Source organism: Anopheles maculipalpis, chromosome 2RL (assembly GCF_943734695.1).
Source record: "Anopheles maculipalpis chromosome 2RL, idAnoMacuDA_375_x, whole genome shotgun sequence".
NCBI lineage: Eukaryota > Metazoa > Arthropoda > Insecta > Diptera > Culicidae > Anopheles > Anopheles maculipalpis.
In genome coordinates, this window is record NC_064871.1 from 38,308,324 (window position 1) to 38,326,364 (window position 18,041).

Genomic DNA, 18,041 nt, shown 5'->3' on the forward strand with positions numbered 1-18,041 from the left:
TTGGCATTTCGGGATGAAGTGCAACTTACGATCTCGTTGAACGGAAACGCACTTACCTGTGCCGGGGGTTGTACGTGTCTCGGTGCAAATATTGTGCTATCAGAAGTATAATAGATTGTCAATTTGGAAGTTTACTTGCTCGGCAGACCAGACCAGTTACTACTGATGATGATGTTTCCTTTCTAGGCGTTCAATTGATTCCACGAAGGTTGCCTGCGCTCTATGGTTGAGGGAGAATTTTTATCGAACCGTCAGCCACTCTCTTTCCCAGCTACTGCGAACAAATATAACGAACGTTTTCAGCACCTGCGGGAAAATCGAATAGCATCGATGGTATCTGCGATGCTCGCAGCCAATGCAACACATATCGCAAAGCCATTGCTGGTAGGAATAGTTATCCAGAGGGGTGGTAAAAAAAGTGTTCAACAGTAGAGACAATCCTGTCAGAAGATTGGCGCAATATAAAAAGGGACAAATAACGAAAAAACGTACTTGAAGCAAAGTGGAACTGGGTGAGGTAAGGTTTTTGGGGAAAATTTCTGTTTTATGTTTCGTCGTTGGTTTATTTTTGTCATCATTTCTCAAACTTTTTCATTCTCGTGCACACACACACACACACACACACACACACACACACACACACACACACACACACACACACACACACACACACACACACACACACACACACACACACACACTTCATTTGTCGATCATTGTCCAAAGGTGACCGTTGTTTGGCTGGAGGTGTGAGCGTTGGGATGCCAATCGTGATTGGTACGAAATTGAAAAGTTTATGTCTCAAATAAATGGTGACCTGGAGGCGTTAAGGAAAGTACAGCGGGAAAGGAAGGGCGCTAAAATTGTGTGCTCCTGCTTTCTATTGGTGTTGGCGTTTGAATTGTAAGTCCACAGATTCGTCAAGCCAAATGGTTTTGTTTTGCGAGGGAAAAAGCATGACTGAATGAAATTTTAAGTGGAATTCGTTCGGAAAATTGTAGTTTACTTTTATCGCCTTTCGTACTTATTCCTGAGCAAGTCAATCAGATATTGTTTTTTTTTCTTCTGATACAGTATTTCATATTTGCTGTAAGAAGACTACCATTAGCAATATGGTCAGGTCGTTCTTTATGAAAAAAAGAGAACCATCAAGCTCGATATTCTATTTCTTTGGCGCTAAAATCTCTAGAGGTTCTCTATGGCCTTCGTTAATAAATTAAGTGAATTATTAATCTGCGCTTGGGAGGATGATCTGGACGCGATTCGAAACCCGTCCTGTAGTGTGAATACTGGTGCAATTATTTATTTATTTACAATTGATTATGACGATCCAATGCCGTATTGTCTACTGGTGCAATTATCACCTTGTAATTTTTCTAAAATAACAAGCTGAATAACTGGATGAATCAAGAGCTGAATAGCATAATCATCTAGGGTAGCCCGGTCGTGTAGGTGATAGCAACGCCGGTCTTGAAATTGTAGGACCCGTGTTCAAATCTCATCCGAACCGTACATGCGCTCACTACTGCCTGGTCTGATCTGCCTGATTTTTTTATGTCTAATTCTTTTTGGCTTAACGACATAAAGGTTCTAAGGTCCCGCCAGCAATCGAATGGCTCACTCACTCTCTCACTCATGTTGGTCTGCTCTTTCAAAGAGCACATCGTCGTGACATGGCCCGGTCAACAATAGATCTCCAGGAAACTCGATCCCTGGCTGCAGTTCCCATCCATGTACGCACCCGATCTCCAACAGGGATCTCCCTGCACCTGATCCAGCCAACGAACTCGCTGTGCTCCCCGACGCCTCGTGCCGAACTGGGGGTCGCTGACGAATACCTTCTTGGCGGGGCATGAGTCCGGCATCCTCATAACATGCTCCAGCCATCGTATCCTGCCGGTCTTTGCCACCACACTCCATGGTCGAACACACCGCCAAGGACGGTCCGAAGGATGCGACACTCAAACACGCCAAGAGCGTTTGCATCCTCCGCTCGGATGGTCCAAGACTCGTAGCCATATAGGACAACCGGGCGTATTAGTGTGCGGTATATCTCACATTTTGTGCGGTCTCGAATTTTTCTGGCTCACTAAACTTGCCGATATCACGTAGTTGGATAGTCAGAGTCCTCACTACGGGGGACGATCAGGATGGGATTTAAAACCCGGTCCTGCCGCGTAAAGATCGGCGCCGTTTTCGCCTGTACCACCGGGCTGCTTCCAATGATTTGATGGCTCCAATTTGTAGACAGAAAATCTTCATGCAGAATGTCGGCGTTAGATTTCGTTGTTTTGAATTTAATTACGGAGAATTTCAACGAAATTATTAATGTATAAGATATTTAACTGTTTTATCTGTTAGTTTTTATCATTGTTTTTTTCTATTATTACGTTGATAAGAAAATAGTTTTTCTATTTATTTTTTCCTAATGATTAATTTTTTTTCAAACTAGGCATGGGCAAACTGAATCTGAACTGTTTGATTCGTGCCAATCTTTCTACTGAATGAACGAGTCCTGCACAGTAATATGAGGAATGACGATTCTTCCGCACGCAGTTCGTGCCGCGACAGTTCTTTGTGCCGACTAGACAGTTTTTCAATGTATTCGTCAGTTCATAGAACTGACACCACACTGACTACGTGCGGAAGAACCGTCGAAAGTGTTATTTTCATTACCTGAGAAAGAGCCGCAGCTCACTGAAAGAAGAACTGTGTCACGGGATTAGTTCACGATACTGAATGAATTTTACCGCACATAATCTTAAAAATAATCGTTTTTCCCATGTCTAGTTCAAACCCAGTTCGAAGTTTTTGCCTTTTTGGAAAAAAAAATCATTCTACGCAAAATCTCACCCTGCTCATTTGAAAGAGTCTCAATTATTATAGTTTTTTATTTTTTATCTAACCTCGTTTTAGCATTTTGTGTAACAATGTTTCCAATCGATTAGAAAAATATCAAAATGATACGAAATACTTTGCAGAACCTATATTGGCTTCCTTTGGCATCTTTTCTTATTACTTATAGGCGAGGTCAAAATAAATTATACTTTCCTTACGCAGAATCGATCTGCCATCAAGCATTTTGAAGCATAAATGAGTTGTAAACGAGTCGTAAGTGAATCATAAATGAGTTATTGCGTTGGAAAACAATCATCCAGAGTGAACGCTACTTCCCGTACGCAGTACGCAGTATGACTACCGGGGGAAAAAATAGAATGAAAGTAATAAGTTTATCGATAACTTTCAAACCACGGACGCAACTTGGAAAGTATGGTTGGCGAACTTTCCGCTAATCAAAAAATCAATTCCCATCCTGACGGGTGGCCGTCCAGAGATAACTTCACCATTACGACGGATTTCCTTTCGCCCACCGCTTGCACGTTGCCTAATGTGCCGTTATTAGCTACATCAGTCGCAGCGAAAGTTACGCAACTTTCCAGCCAGCAGCCGGCCGCCACCGCCGGCTTCATCGCCCACCGACCGATTAACTCCCGGCTAACCGACAACATAAGCTGACCGTCCAAAACTGGTCGGTTGCGGTGAACCAATCAAACAGACAAACTGTACGTAACCAGTGGCCACCGCCACAACAGCTAAATTTGCTGCCCCTTCTCCCCGAAACCAATAATCCAAATTGACCGACCGAGCGACCGTGGAGCGTGAGGCAAAGTGAGCCGCTAACATTGTGCACCATGTGACCATCCCGGGAGCTAGCTGGCGCATCAGCAGCCTCCATTAGGCACTAGCGAGCATCGGTTTTTGGGTGCCTCGTTGGCGGCACGTGGGGTGAAAATGAGCTTTGGGTTGACGCATCCTTTAGCTGAAGCAAAACAAGCGAATGTGAGGAGCAAAAAGAAGAAAAAAAAGGAAAAAGAAATATCAGTGGAAGGTCATCGACATTTCCAGGATGAAAGTTTGCGTACGTTGATTGCAGCTTTTTTTGTAGCCCTTTTTCGCCTTCAGTTGCTTGGCGTTTTTGGGGTAATTTCGAAACCATCGAATGTCGCTAATGGTGTGGTTTCGATGGACATTTTATTTTCATTTGAAACTTCACTTACCCTCCCTCGGGGGGGGGTTGAAATGCTTAACACTCTGTGCTGAGTGGATATTACGCTCCTTTTATGATAATTTTTCAACCCTTTGCTTGCACATTTGTTCCCTCTGTTGCGGGTCATCCGATCCCGCGTTCCCGATTATGCTAAGGGGGACCCACAATTTTATTTCGATCCGCAACACAAAATAATCATCAGTTTAACATTATTATTATTGTTATCATTATTTTATGATAGCACTTCATTACGGTCGTTATTGGTCGCAGATAGTGTTGTACCCGTGTCGCATTCCTGCAATCGGATGCCTTGTGGGCAAGCGGGCACCGTTGTATTTCATGAATTTGCCAAAAGGGCACCATGCAACGTGTGAGTGGTGTGCTAAATGGGACCGAGTGTTAATTTTATCGGAGCAGTAAGATTATTTTGTTTTATCAAAAATCAATCTAGTTGTTGATTGTGAAGGCACCGAAAAGATATGCGAAATAATTGTGAAAGCTAACAAATTTAAAAAATTAGACTCTAAAAATTGCTTTCCAACAGAAAATAGGCTACGGTTGAAGGGTGAAAGGAATGACATGGGTAAAAAGCCGTGAAAAACAGCTATCAGCAGGAATGTTAAAACCAGATGGTAACATGCTGAAAATGGTTAAAGATTTTCTCCCCCCTCACACCGAACCAGCCATTTGTCTGAACCAACTTGTACAGAAAAAAATAAACATTCCAATAGGGCGAAAAAAATCATACCACACCAGACCATCGATTGGATCGTGCCGAACATTGTGGACGGTACGCTGCATACGCAGCAACGGGACCATCCAACCAACGAATGACGAAGGTTTTATTTTCCGGAGCCGCGATTACGGGCCGGGACAGGCAATGGCAGCTGGGAGTGAGAATAAATCACCGAATAAACCAGAACAACCCCAAATTCACCCTTCATTTGTTTTAATTTAATCGTTATTGCGTTATCGAAGCAATTTTCACTGTTCAATGAGCTATTCGGTTTTCGGTTGGGTGTAATTTTTATTTTCTCTGTCTCACGGATTTTTCGAGCCCATTTTTTTTCGTACCGTGCTGCTGTTGTTGCTGTTGGTGTTTCCCATCACCCTCAACAACCTGCTTCATCGGTGTCGGTTTTGCTTCGTTATCGTGGCCGCATTTCTCATCGATCAGATTGGCTGAGCGCGGTGTGGCTGGAAAAGGATGACAAAAGCCCGGCCTTGCTGTCGAGATTTGTGACCCCGTGGCTATGCATACCGGTATGGTTGGAAGGCAAGAGGGGAGAAAGGGTTACGAATTCCTGTCTGTACTGATTATAATGGTGCCATTGTTGATCGAGGCTCATTTGGAGAAACAGAAAGTTAAGTGGATTTTTTTGCTGACGAAACAACCATAAGTTTAAGCATTCAGACGCTCAGAAACTCAAAAAGGCATTGAAAAGGCGTTATAAATCTTTGATTGTATAAATAAATAATTTAGGATAGCAAAATTAAATAAATTGACGTCTTCTTTTTCTTGATATTTGCGACGAAGAAGGTCACGCCGGTCACCAAATGGTCTTGTTACCCTTAATGATCGTATGATTTCTAGAAAACAATAAATAAAAAAATATGCAATATTAAAAACAAATCATTTTTGAAGTCGGCAAGATGAAGTGAAATTAAATCATAGAATTACCAGACACCGAAACCCACAAAACACAGCAACAGCAAGCAGGAACAGCAAAAATACAGCAATTGACCCTAACCCATTGGAAAATTGACAATAATCCTACACAATGTTCGATACAAGCATAACTAAAATCAAAACTGTACGAAACCAACTGTGATTTCACCAGGAAAAAGCAAAAAAGTATGTTAAAAAATTACGTAAAAACCTTCCAATAAGCTTATGATTATGAAAAACATAACTGTGAACAAGTTTTCGTGTAAATTTTCTTTTAAAAAACGTTATCGATTCCGGCGGGGTATAATAATTCACCGTTCACGTTCTACACCAGTTGACATTCGTCGAATTTCCTATGAAATATAACTGTGCGGTGAGTCGCCCATATCTTACATTGCAAATCGCAACCGGAAGCCCGGTCCGGAAGGAAGGAATCCATTTAGGTCAAACCCCTTGTACCGTTGATGCCCTGAAGGCCCGCGAACTACGTAAATGGTAATGTTTAAATTCTGGGAAATGGAAAGAAAAAGGAACACAATGAAGCAGTAAATGTTGGATAGAGCGAGTGGAGAGATTTTAAGCTAGTAAAAAAGGGTTCTTTATTGTGGAGCTTAAACCATATCCGTACTGGCCACGGACCAGTATGGCGCTAACAAAGCAAATTAGCTATGACGTTGTTGAAAAGGGAGCGAACGCGTTAACTACTAAACGTTTCAAACGGTTGCAAATTATCTAATCATTAAATTAATTTATCATTAAATCATAATTCGTTGCCGTTTGCAGGAAACCGCCACTAAGTCATTGAGAAACGAAATGAAATAAAACCATTCCGGAGCATCTCTTAACGATGGCACTGAAAGGGGTTTAAATTCTTTCGTTTGCTTTATTAATTCCGCTCTTAAACCGGGGTTGTTCCATTTCATAAATGGTCCTTGATTGGTGAATGTTGAAGGATCTTCCACCGAGGGAGGAGATTTTTTTTTGTCACATGAAAGCTGTCGATTGGAAGATTAGTAGCCAGCTGCAAGAGCTCACACCATCGTAACGGGGCAGCCACAAAACATGGCTTCCGAGAGATGGCGTTTCCGGTACCGGAGATTGCCGGACCATTTGGAAGATGGATTGCTTTCGCGTCCGGACGTTGACGAAGGAATCGGATTACTTTTTTTTTTCCTGCGTTCCTTTTTTTATCAGCCACAGCTCCATCGCAGAAGCTAAATGCTAAGCACTTTTGCAATGTATAACAACACCCTGTTCACGAGCGGATCGAACGAGTGGTAGCGTGGCAAACTGTCGTAAATATGAACAAACTGAAGCTGACCGGAATGCGCGACTACTTCTTTTTTTGCGAGCTTATCAATTGTTCGATGCACACCACACGTAAAACAATGAAGCGTACCGTAGAGTGAGCTGACAGTGTGCATTTAAATCAGAAAGATTTCCAAGAATTACAAATTCTTCAAAAGTTGAAATATGAGAGTGATTTTTTGTTGTGTGGAATGGTTAAGCAAATTTTTAATTCTGCGGTTTTGTTGAAGTTTAATTATTATTATTGTTCAGTTTTAATGAATCGTTAAACGATATCTGACAATAAAATATCGATGCAATGTTTTTTAAAGCGGTTTTGTTTGCAGTTTTATAGTACGTTTTATTAAAATTTTTGCTTCTAGAAGATTTTCCTGTTCTCGGTCCAAGTCGGGGGAATTCTGTATTAAAATGTAATTGGACATATTTAAACATATTTAATCCCATTTAAATAAGACTTGTGGTTTGACAATAACATCTTCTAACGCATTCTTCATAACGCAATTCTATATCGACAAGCAAAACATAACTATGCAGAAAAGTCCTTATGTCGTTAAGATAAAAATTAAAATTGTTTTCAAAAGAGTAGAAAACTTTTATCATTTTCATTTAGAGAGTCATTGGAGCCGAAATTTGTCGATCGAAAGTATGTACTTAATTATGCTCTAGGTCTTAAAATCCTAGCAAGGCTGAGGCGCCAGTCTTCACACGGTAAGACCGGGATTTAAGAGTCATCCGGATCGTACTTCAGAAGGAAGGCCTCACTGGACAGTTCAGCTCGCGATCTCTCCAATTCCTTGGTCTCGCGGATGACATTGAGATCATGAAACGAGACTGAAACGAAAGGCCAATAGAATTGGATTGAGGATCAATGCGACGAAGACAAAATAGCTGTTTGCTGGAGGATCTGACCGTGATAGAGCTCGATTCGGAAGCAGAGTATCTGTTGACGGCGACGATCTTGGTGGTAGAGTAATTCTGCTTCCTTTATACGATCATAACTTCGGACAACAACGAAAGCAACGCAATACGAAGGCACATTGTTCAGGGGAATCGGGCCTACTACGGATTCCACAAGGTCCTGCGATCCGGAAGACTCTAACAACACACGAAATGCACGATATTTCACACATTGATACGTTCGGTAGTCCTTTATGGGTACGAGTCCTGGACTATCCTGACGGAGGACGCCAACACTCTCGCCATTTTCGAACAGCGAGTGCTAAGAACCATCTTAGGCGGTGTGTGCAATATCCTGACGGTTGTCAATGCCGGTAGGATACGTTGACAAACGATGAGGATGCTGGACTCATGCCCCACCAAGAAGGTGCTCGTCAGCGACCCGTTCGGGACGAGGCGTACAGGTGCACAGCTAGCCCGTTGACTTGATCAAGTGGAGTCAAACCTGTCAAGATCGAACGCAGTCGTGGATGAAGGACTGCAACCCTAGATCGGATTCCCTGGCCATGTCGACACGACGTGCTCAACCCTTAGCAGGCCAAGAAGGAGAAGATACTGATTTACTAGTCTAAAGTATTAACCCGGCGTGATGACCTCCGGCCTCGTAATGCGAAGAAGAAGATTACCGTCTGTTAATTCAAATGAGGTACCCAATGACAAGTTTTAGGCAAACATCTCGTAGACTGTCGTTCAGTTCCGATAAAAATAACCAAGGACCAATGGGTCGCAGCCAAAATAAAACACAATAAACGAGTAGAAAAGGCAAATAATAAGGAGGAAAGGTCTTGTTGATAATGTTCATTGTTTGAATGCGGGGGTGACAATACGGTATCGAACCGTAATAATTATGAATAAATAAAAATAAAACTCAATTTGCAATGTTTTTACAATATTACTTTAAGTTCCTATCGTCGAAGGGGAAGGATGTAGACGATTTCGAAAGAATAACGTTAACGTGCGAAGCATATTTATAAAACTGCAGCGTAACCCTTATTAGCAGGAAAGTTCGTTTCCCAATTTCAGTGAAAGATTAAAAGTAATCCAGAAAATGTGTTACTCGACGTTAATTAAAATCAGTGAATGGTGCTGAAAAGAGTACAGCAGCAATTGGTTGTGAAAGGAAAACCATAAAAATACAAAAATATTTTAATTAAAAATGTATGCTTTAGGGATCACATTGTTTTATGGTAGTAAAAATACCTAAACGGCAAAACTTTCTATTCGGAACAGAAGGTTATTTATTTTTCTCAACAAAAAAAAAGTCAGTGTCCAGCAAACGGAATGGAGGTGAATCAAAAACTGCTGTCAAACTACCCCAAGCTTCCGTAGCACCTTGTGCAAAACATGGACAACGTTAACCCACAGACAGTTTCGATAAGTGAATGAGTTGTTATGGTGTGCCGTGTCTGGGTTAAAATTTCACTACACACTGTCCCCTCTTGGGGAAAATGGCACGCCAAACGGGGAGATATAACAGGATGGCTGGAAACCAGCAGATAACTACCGTACCGTGTGATTGCTGTCGCTTTTGTGTGAAAATGGATTTTCCATATTTCGAACCCCTTTTTCGGGTGTGGTCGATTTGTTTCCCCCGGATGCCTTTTGTTCCGCTTACAGTGCCGGAACAATTGTCGTCTGGAGGCAGTGGTGTAGTGTTTTCTATTCGACCCACTTGGAGGTTTCTATTGATCAGCATTTAGATCGGTCTTTCGGGGCAGTTGGTCTTTTTTCTGACAATTGTTTTCCCAACGTGTGTGTGTGTCCACTGGCAAAAGCATGTGAGAGGAAACCATTGGAAAGAATTCATGCACGAGCAGTATCGTTTAGGATGGGATTGTGACAGCAGGAAAGGATGGTTGGTGTTACCGATTGCAGGACAATTCAAATCCTCTTCCCACAGAGATCTTCACAATCATAAACGCACGCACACATACTCCAAACTGTTGTTCATCGGTTCAATCAGCTGGCCATCTCTTGGGAAGGATCGTTTCGGTGACCTTTTCGTCACCGAATCCAGTCACCCTAGTTAAGGAGGGTGAACTGTTACGGTCCCAAGGGTCTGATTTGCTCACAAACACAGCGGATGCTGACACGTAGTTGCCCTGCCGGACGAAAGGATCCCGATGATGACCTTTGGAAAAGTGTCTAATCTAATCGATGCAATAAAAATGATCATTTCAAGCAAAGCTGTAACCCCAACTGATGAGCCGTAACGCAAGGCAAGGGAAGGAACAAGAAGAGTTGTTTTTTTTCTTATTTCGTTACACTTTCTTCTGGCTTGCTGTATGCTATAAAATATTGAACAGTGGGGGAAAAATGGCCAGCACCACCGAGCACCAACGTGCATACACCGGGTGGAAAGATTTCGTAAAGCGATTATAGAAATGGCGAATTTTTTTTCCGTTCGGCAATAGAATAAAATACATGAAATTCCAATCGGTTTGAAATGCTCGGTGGAAAGTGTTGTATAAGCTGGCATGGAGTTTCTCGGTGTGTGGGCAGTGTTATAACATTCATGCTGAACAGCACTTTGCTGGTGTTATGGCATTCGTTAAGCGGAACTTAATGGTGTTTCATTGCTGTATGGTGGCAACGATCGATTGATACGTTGTGCAATTGTTATAAAATAATTGTCATTTTTTAAATGGTTTTCGGAACTTTGGGGACGTTGGAGTAACAGGGATGCTGTACTCACTAGCTGTGTCCCAGGAAGGAGGTTTTCTGATGCAATCGATTTTACGCTTGTTTTGTGACAGTTTTACATTCGTTTTGTTTAAGTGAAGTGACACCTAGTCTACAAATTTGTTGAATTATTTTTCGAAAGATATATATTTATTTATTTATTTCAAGTAAGGCTTGCACCGTATGGTTTTCGAAAGATGTATAAATCCATAGATAATTGCAGTTTAAGGCATGAAATCATGAAATATTAAGAGGAATATTAGTTATTGTAGCGTTTTTATATTTTGACAAAGAACTTGATGAAGTTTTTAGGGAGATGAACAATATTCAAGCGGTTATGGAGCGAAGTGGTACTTTTTCTTTGGCTTAACAACCTCTAAAAGGTCACGCCGGCCATCGAATGGCTTACTAGACTTGCCGGTACCACGTAGTCGGATAGTCAGTCCTCAATACAGGGGGACGGATCGGATGGCATTCGAACCCCGGTCCTGCCTTTTGATGAGCGGCGCCGCTGTCGTCTACACCACCGGGCCCAAGCCCCGAGAGGCCCGGTATTTCCAAATTTCAATAATCAATAAAGCAAAATTTTCTATCATGAAAGTGTAAGCTACCCGAATTCAGTAAAAATTTACTATTGGTATTCGCTTAAATCTCACGCATCGAGAATCAAGTCGCTAAAGAGTTGCGTCTTTAAACGACACGTATTACAGAGTGAAATGCAGTATTTCGATTTGAATCATTGTTAAATAGTTCTCAAAATCACGTTTAAATGTGACTTAAGTCTTTTGCATTTGTGTAATTGCAGGTATAGTTAATTCATAATTTTAACCTAAAGCATTTATGTGCACAGTCAGTTCGGGACGGTCAGTTCTTGGACCAAGATTTCAACGAAACTTGCATTTCAAACCATTCTTCCTTCTAATTGAATAAACAATTATTTGCTCACTGTTGCAATAATGTGCAAGTGTGGCAAAAGTGCAGCGGAAAAATTGAGTTAGTCAAGTTGACGTGCCACACCCGTACGGTGGCCGACCAAGCACATGATCGGAATAAGTGCTCAACCTTCAGTTTTTCGGTCCGGGAGGCTTTCGTTAGTAAATTCTCAACTTAATTACTTTCTAGTTAGTGTGTGTGTGTGTGTGTGTGTGGCTCGCATGTATGTGTGTATGTGACAGGATCTCGATCGGCATGCACAGACGCTGTAGTCCAGGGAGCGGCTCGCCTGATGACGTCGGGTTCACAGTTCCATAAATACACAAAGGCAAGATACCAGGACAAAACCGGACGCTTGTCCCCAGCCGGACTGGTCGCGTGTGAGCTTTGCCAGTGGAAAGTATAATTGAATATTGTGGCAAGTTAATTGGAATTCTTCCTTATCTTGGCGCTTTGTGGTGCTTTCGGGTGTGCAGAAACCCATCCGTCGTGCCGTGCTGTGTTTCATCCGATCAAACCGTCGATTCGAGCCTTTCATCCGATCGGAATCTACCGAGTTTGTGGCCATCTGACCATCCGCTCGGGGGTACGGATGGTGTCACCACCGGTTTCGCACACCATGTCCGGTCTTTGGTTCTCTTCCAAGCACTGCGCACCCCATTTTCCAGTTTCAATTGTGCTAGAAAGTGTCAAAGTTTTGTGCGGTTTCAGGGAGGTTGGGTAAGTCGTGTAAGGGCTGTGACGTTGGAGTTTGATCCCTGTGTGGCACAAGCTCGCTTACAACGGTGTTTCGCCAAGGTTGAATTTTTCCCCTCCCGTATCGATTGTACAATCGTGCTGACGCAGAGGTCTAATCGGTGGCATAGCGCTTTGTAAAGGGAGAGGCCGGGGAAAGACCGGTGGGTGAGAAAAAAGAAAACCACAGCACCAAACGCTTGCCACAGCCACATTTCTCTCCGTGTCCATCTAGCCACGGTCGAAGCACGTTTCGGCATGTTGCTTACTGCCATTCGTTTCCAGCACCTTTGATCACATGGTTCATGGGTAAAACAATTTAATTTTGTTTAACTTTGATCTGAAAGCGACCGATCCCGCCAGTGGTGCAACCCGATCCAAACCCCCCCCCCCCCCCCCCGCCACCCTTTTTTTTTGGATCCAAACTTTGGATCGGGTTTTTATCGAACTTTTCATTTTTCACGAGATGAAGGACGGAGTTTTCCCGTTTGAGCTTTTCCGATAAACCGGACACAACTTTCCAACTTCTCCTTCCCATTTTAGGCGAAAGGGTCGTGGTTCGTGCATCGGAAACCGGAAGTGAGGGATGTTTGTAGTCCAATTGTCGTCTTTTTGTGTAGGTATGTGTGTGTGTGTGTTACTACTGTTTCGAGTAGCAAAAAGCAGCGTCTGATCAAATGCGGAATCCATAATAGATGTTTTGTGCTGTCGGTTAATGGTTGCGAAGAGAAAACTTTTTTTTTCACTTTCTCAAATTTTGCGGCTAGCGTTTTCTTTTCTGTCTTGTTCAGCGTCCAGCAAATCAATGGAAATAAGATACGATAAAAAAATTCAAGCAAAAGCAAAAAAAACGTGCTTTCCGAATGTTAATCATGCCCCAGCCATCGCCTCGAAGGGCTGCCGTTATTTGAGAAGTTATACAGCTGCGTGAGTTGTTTTTTTGTTTGGTTTTTAAATACTGAAACTTGGTTTCGGGCCTTAAAACCATGGAAGGATTAGAAAATTTAGCTTCATTGCGTTTGTGGTTAAAATTATGCGAAGGTTCCGGTTTTGGGATGTTCTAACAGTAACCAAAAAGAAGCATCAACACAAAAAGGGGTCAGTTGATTAGATGAGCTTGACCGTTGTCTGTGATCGGATAGGATTAGACCATGTTCGGTGTCTTAGAATCGTAGTACATTAACGGCGTACTTTGCGCCCTAATGAACTAGGATTTACGCGATGAGTATTGGTGTTTCTTTTTTTTTGGAGAAGTTATTCTTTATAACATCATTAGCATATTTTGTGTAGTTTAAAAAATAATTACCAACATAAGTTTAAGCGCTTGATTATCATCCGTTCGAAAAAGGATGTTACTGGAAGTTTAGTGTCCTAATTAACACGAGAATTTCGGACGGCTTAAGGTTTCTTAAGCCAAGAAGCAGAGGAATTTGGCACGCTCTTAGTGTCTTATTATAAATCCTTGTCATTGTATATTTTTACAATGCAAAAACATAGTTCACTATTGAATGTGAGCAAGTATCGAATGAAAAATCAATCACACCGTAGCTGATTCGATCGGTCGTCATAAAAGTTGCACCCAGCAAGGTTGTTTCGAATCGATGTATCTAAACTTTTCCTTCCATTTGACTTATTTTGAGGGAAAAGTTGTATGCATTTCGTTGTGTGTATGTGTGTCTGCCTTTTTTTCTGGCGTATGTCCAGCTTCGCAGCGGCCAACATGCAAGAGTTTGTACGAGCACTCGTCGCATTCAATCGAAAAGTTGCGCTGTAGCGTTTGTTAGCTGTACCGTACCGGATGGCACAGAAGCTTGTGAACTGTGTTTTTGAAAATTTTTGGAACTGCGTTGTGTTGTTTGTTACCTTGCTTTTGTAGACTCAATCAGACGGCCAGCTGACACGCTGGAGAAAACATAAAGTTCATTCTTCCGGTTGGACAGCGGTGATACAAGAATGGGAAGGCGTTTTGGCGGTGTGCTCGATTCTCTGATGTGTTTGTTGGCTTAAATCTTTCGGGTTCCAAGGAATGATTCAAGTATATTTTCAAGGCTTTCGGACGGCAAAAAAAACGGGAATGAACAAAAGTTTTTTTTTCGTTGTTGTTGCTTGTGAAAAACTTCTGCCTTCTGTGCTGCAGGGCAATGTGAGCTTTTTTAAATTGAAATATGGCAAAGAGATGATTTAAATTTGTACTGAGTGTGTGTAGGTTACAGAGTTGGATAAACTTTATGTTTCAGTTCATCCTTTTGTGGATTAGTAGAACATGAAGCGAAGCCACAACACAATGCAGAGATGCTCTAACTTTAACCATTTTACGCAGGTGTGAATGTATACAGAATAAGTTGCAGTTAAATTTTTTCTACGATTTAATTTTAAATTTTTTTTCAAGCCCTTTAATTTTCTTATTAATATCCTTTTCTACAATAATAATTTACATAAAAAAACTTACATAAAAATAACTTACATAAAATTTCCCGTTTTTTTGTAATTGTAATAATACATCACATGTTGGTGGTGTAATTACACTATCGGTTGTTTTAGTTTATGTTTTTCTGTGTTTTAATCAACCAAATTCACTGATGTAGACACATTGGACGTATTTGCTGAACAAGGACTGTAATAAATTCGTTTTTCTGTTAATCCATCTTAGTTCAGGTTTCATTAGCTGGTAAAAGTACAATCCTGCATCATTTTTCTATATTCTATTCGATTGCAATATGGAAAGTTATTTAACGATTTGTGGGGTTGCAAGAGAATCTATGACTCTATGACTTATGAATTGTTTTTATACTAGTGGTTTTTGGGGTTTTCTTTTGATAAATATTCCCTCTCTATTCGAATAATTTTCATGCACGGAAAGGATTTTAGAATGTCTGCTATATGGAGTGGATTTTAACTGCGATTTTTAAAAGTTTTGGTGTTTTAGTATTTTCTATTTCTTGTAGGTATTTATTTATTTATTTATTTTTTACTTATTATTATATAAACTCATCTAGCCTATTTTGGCCTACATAACTATCCTCATTTAACGTAATTGACAAGAAGAACGGAACGAAAAAATATTTTACAAAATATGTTTTGTAAAAATAAATAAAATTGAGCACAATAAAAACTTTGTGAAGTTATATTTTTTGATAGAGAACCGTTTGAACCAAATTCGTAACCAAATTTTGTTAATAAGGCTTTTAGTTTGGTTTCTGAGATCATAAGGTTTAGACCTCATTGATCCTAAGGTGAGGACTGACTATCCGACTACGTGGTATCGGCAAGTCTAGTAAGCCATTCAATGACCGGCGTGACCTTAGGAGGTAGTTAAGTCAAGAAAAATATCTATAGGTAGAGCAAATGGTGTAATCATATTCTTGATCCTCCTTTTGACCATATAGATAAACCTAATTTGATGTTATGTTCGCTAAAAGTTGATTGTTTTTGGAAAGATGGAAAGAAAGAGGGAGAAGCCCCAAAAGGAAAATTGCGCAAAGAAGATAGACTGAGACTTCGGGTACTTTAGGCACCATGAAGGCTCATCTTTTCCAAGAAACGATCGCGGATCAGAAAGGAAGAGAAGAGTACGGGTTTTATGTAATAAATCCATGAATAAAACCCTTTATTTAAACGTTTGTTAATACAAAACTATATATTTAAAAAAAAGTCACTTCAGATGTTTAATTCCTTTAGTTATTTCCTAACGTTAGGCAAACACATGTCTTACTTACCTTTTGTTCATAATTCATCAATCATAATTTATAATTCGTAGGCCGTTCTACACAAATAAATAGAATAATTTTTCAGACATACTTACATACATTTATAACGAATTTGTTCCAGTAAAATGCATTGTAAGAATATTTTTCGCCAACAATTCAACATTAGCTGTTGCTGAACGGTATGATTGCGAGTCACACGGTCATGCTTTCACGTTTGATTATTTTCCTGTTTTAGTATTTTGTTGTTTTTGTCACACAGCTCACTGGTTTCTGTGTGTACAGTATACTTGCTGGGGTTTCCCCGTTGTAAACATGTTCCGGGGGCTCGGTTTCACGTCGACCATTCGTGTTCAACAACAACCCTCGGTGCGGTAAAGTGGAAAAAGAAACCCACCGCCACCGTGGCAGAGTGAGAAAATATTGCAGAAATAATTTCCTTATTAGAAAACTTTATCACACGGCGGTTCCGGGGCGTAGGAAATCATTCTAGCACCATCCATCCATCCATCCATCGCGGGTGCCTCGGGCGGGTGCTTTGGGTTGATGGTAAAATTTCGCTCTCCCCTTCATGCCAGCCGATTCTGCGGAATGTTTGCCATTGGATGGGGGAGGAGCGAAAAACCTCATGCTTAATGTACACCGGCGTTTTTCCACTGCTCGTCTGCACCTACACGGTGCGGCGCTTTCTGCTCGACACGGGTCCATCGGCACGAAGGATGTGCGCAACCTCATCATTGGCATTTCTTGGGGCGATTTACCGCCACTACCGGTACGTACGCCTTTTGGGGCGGAGGGTTTTCGCTTACGCAGGATTCATCGTGTGCTACTTGAAAGCCACTTCGATAAATTATGTTTTAATGATTTTTCCACGCCAAATTAAGCTGCTAATGTTATTGTTGCTCACCCTCGCCTTGCACAAGATTGCCGCACGCAGAATCTTTCTTCTTCTTGTGCTCGGGCGTGAAACTTTTTACCCCACACGGCTATTACGTTCGTCGCTTGGTACACAACAAAAAAGCAAAAGGATGAAACAAGTTGAATCTGAAAAGTGAAGGAAATTATATTGTTCCACGGGCGGACGCTAGCTTCGGTGCATGTTTTTGTACTGTTTCAGTGCGTAAAATTCGCGATAGGAGCTCAAGGTCAGCCACTCGAGGAGTACGTACGCTTTTATTTGTGCCTCTGCCCCCGGACGGTATTTCGCTCTTTCGGACTGTGTGGTAACGTTCCCGTGTTGTATTGTGTTTGTGAAAATGTTTAATGACTTCTCGTTGGACGGTTGAAGAAAGGCGAGAGAAATGATCCGTTTTATGCTATCGACGGTGGCTTGCAGCATTGCCGTGTGCCGGCGCCGTCAGAGCAATTTGTTCATCATTTGTCCATTTACGATGTTCAATTTGCAGTTCATTTTCAAGACAAACTGCAACCGTTAGCGCAGGTTAATTGTTTGATTGGAAGCATAGCGAAACTGGGAGCGTAGCGTAGCGTTGGAGCATGCTGGCAAGTGGTACTTGAAAGTGTGTGTTGAAGCACTGGTGAATTGTTTCTCATTATTGGATGGAATGTGTTGCCAATTAAGCTGGTTGAGAGGATCAGACAGTTGAATTTCAGATACATTAATGGAGGCTGTAATTAAATTTGAAGAAGATAAATGGTATCAAGATAGGGTGAATGTATTTTTTTAACTGATCGCAGCATTTGAATAGATCCATAATTTAATAACAGATATTGATGAAATCCTTAAATATCGGGAGAAAATTTTCCTCTGGTTTTTGGAACGTTTGTAGAAGCTGCTAGCGTACCTTTAAACTGTTACGCTTGAAAAGCAAGCTTCGTACATTATATACATGCATGTTATGTCAAATGAGAGAAAATTAAACTGTAACCTTTGTTGCGCCTTATTGCAACATCTTTTCTAAAACTATAGCATGGAGCCAGAGAAAACATATTTGTTTTTTTTCGTTATTCATGTAGGACGGCCAGGTTATGCCCGGGATAAGGC

The 18,041-nt window shown here is 41.3% G+C and overlaps 1 protein-coding gene across 1 annotated transcript in view; it reads left to right on the forward strand.

Annotated features, from left to right (window-relative positions):
• The window catches only part of LOC126557843 (fizzy-related protein homolog), a 444,135-nt gene that overhangs the window by 100,637 nt on the left and 325,457 nt on the right, over positions 1-18,041 (forward strand). The gene's annotated exons all lie outside the window — the stretch shown is intronic.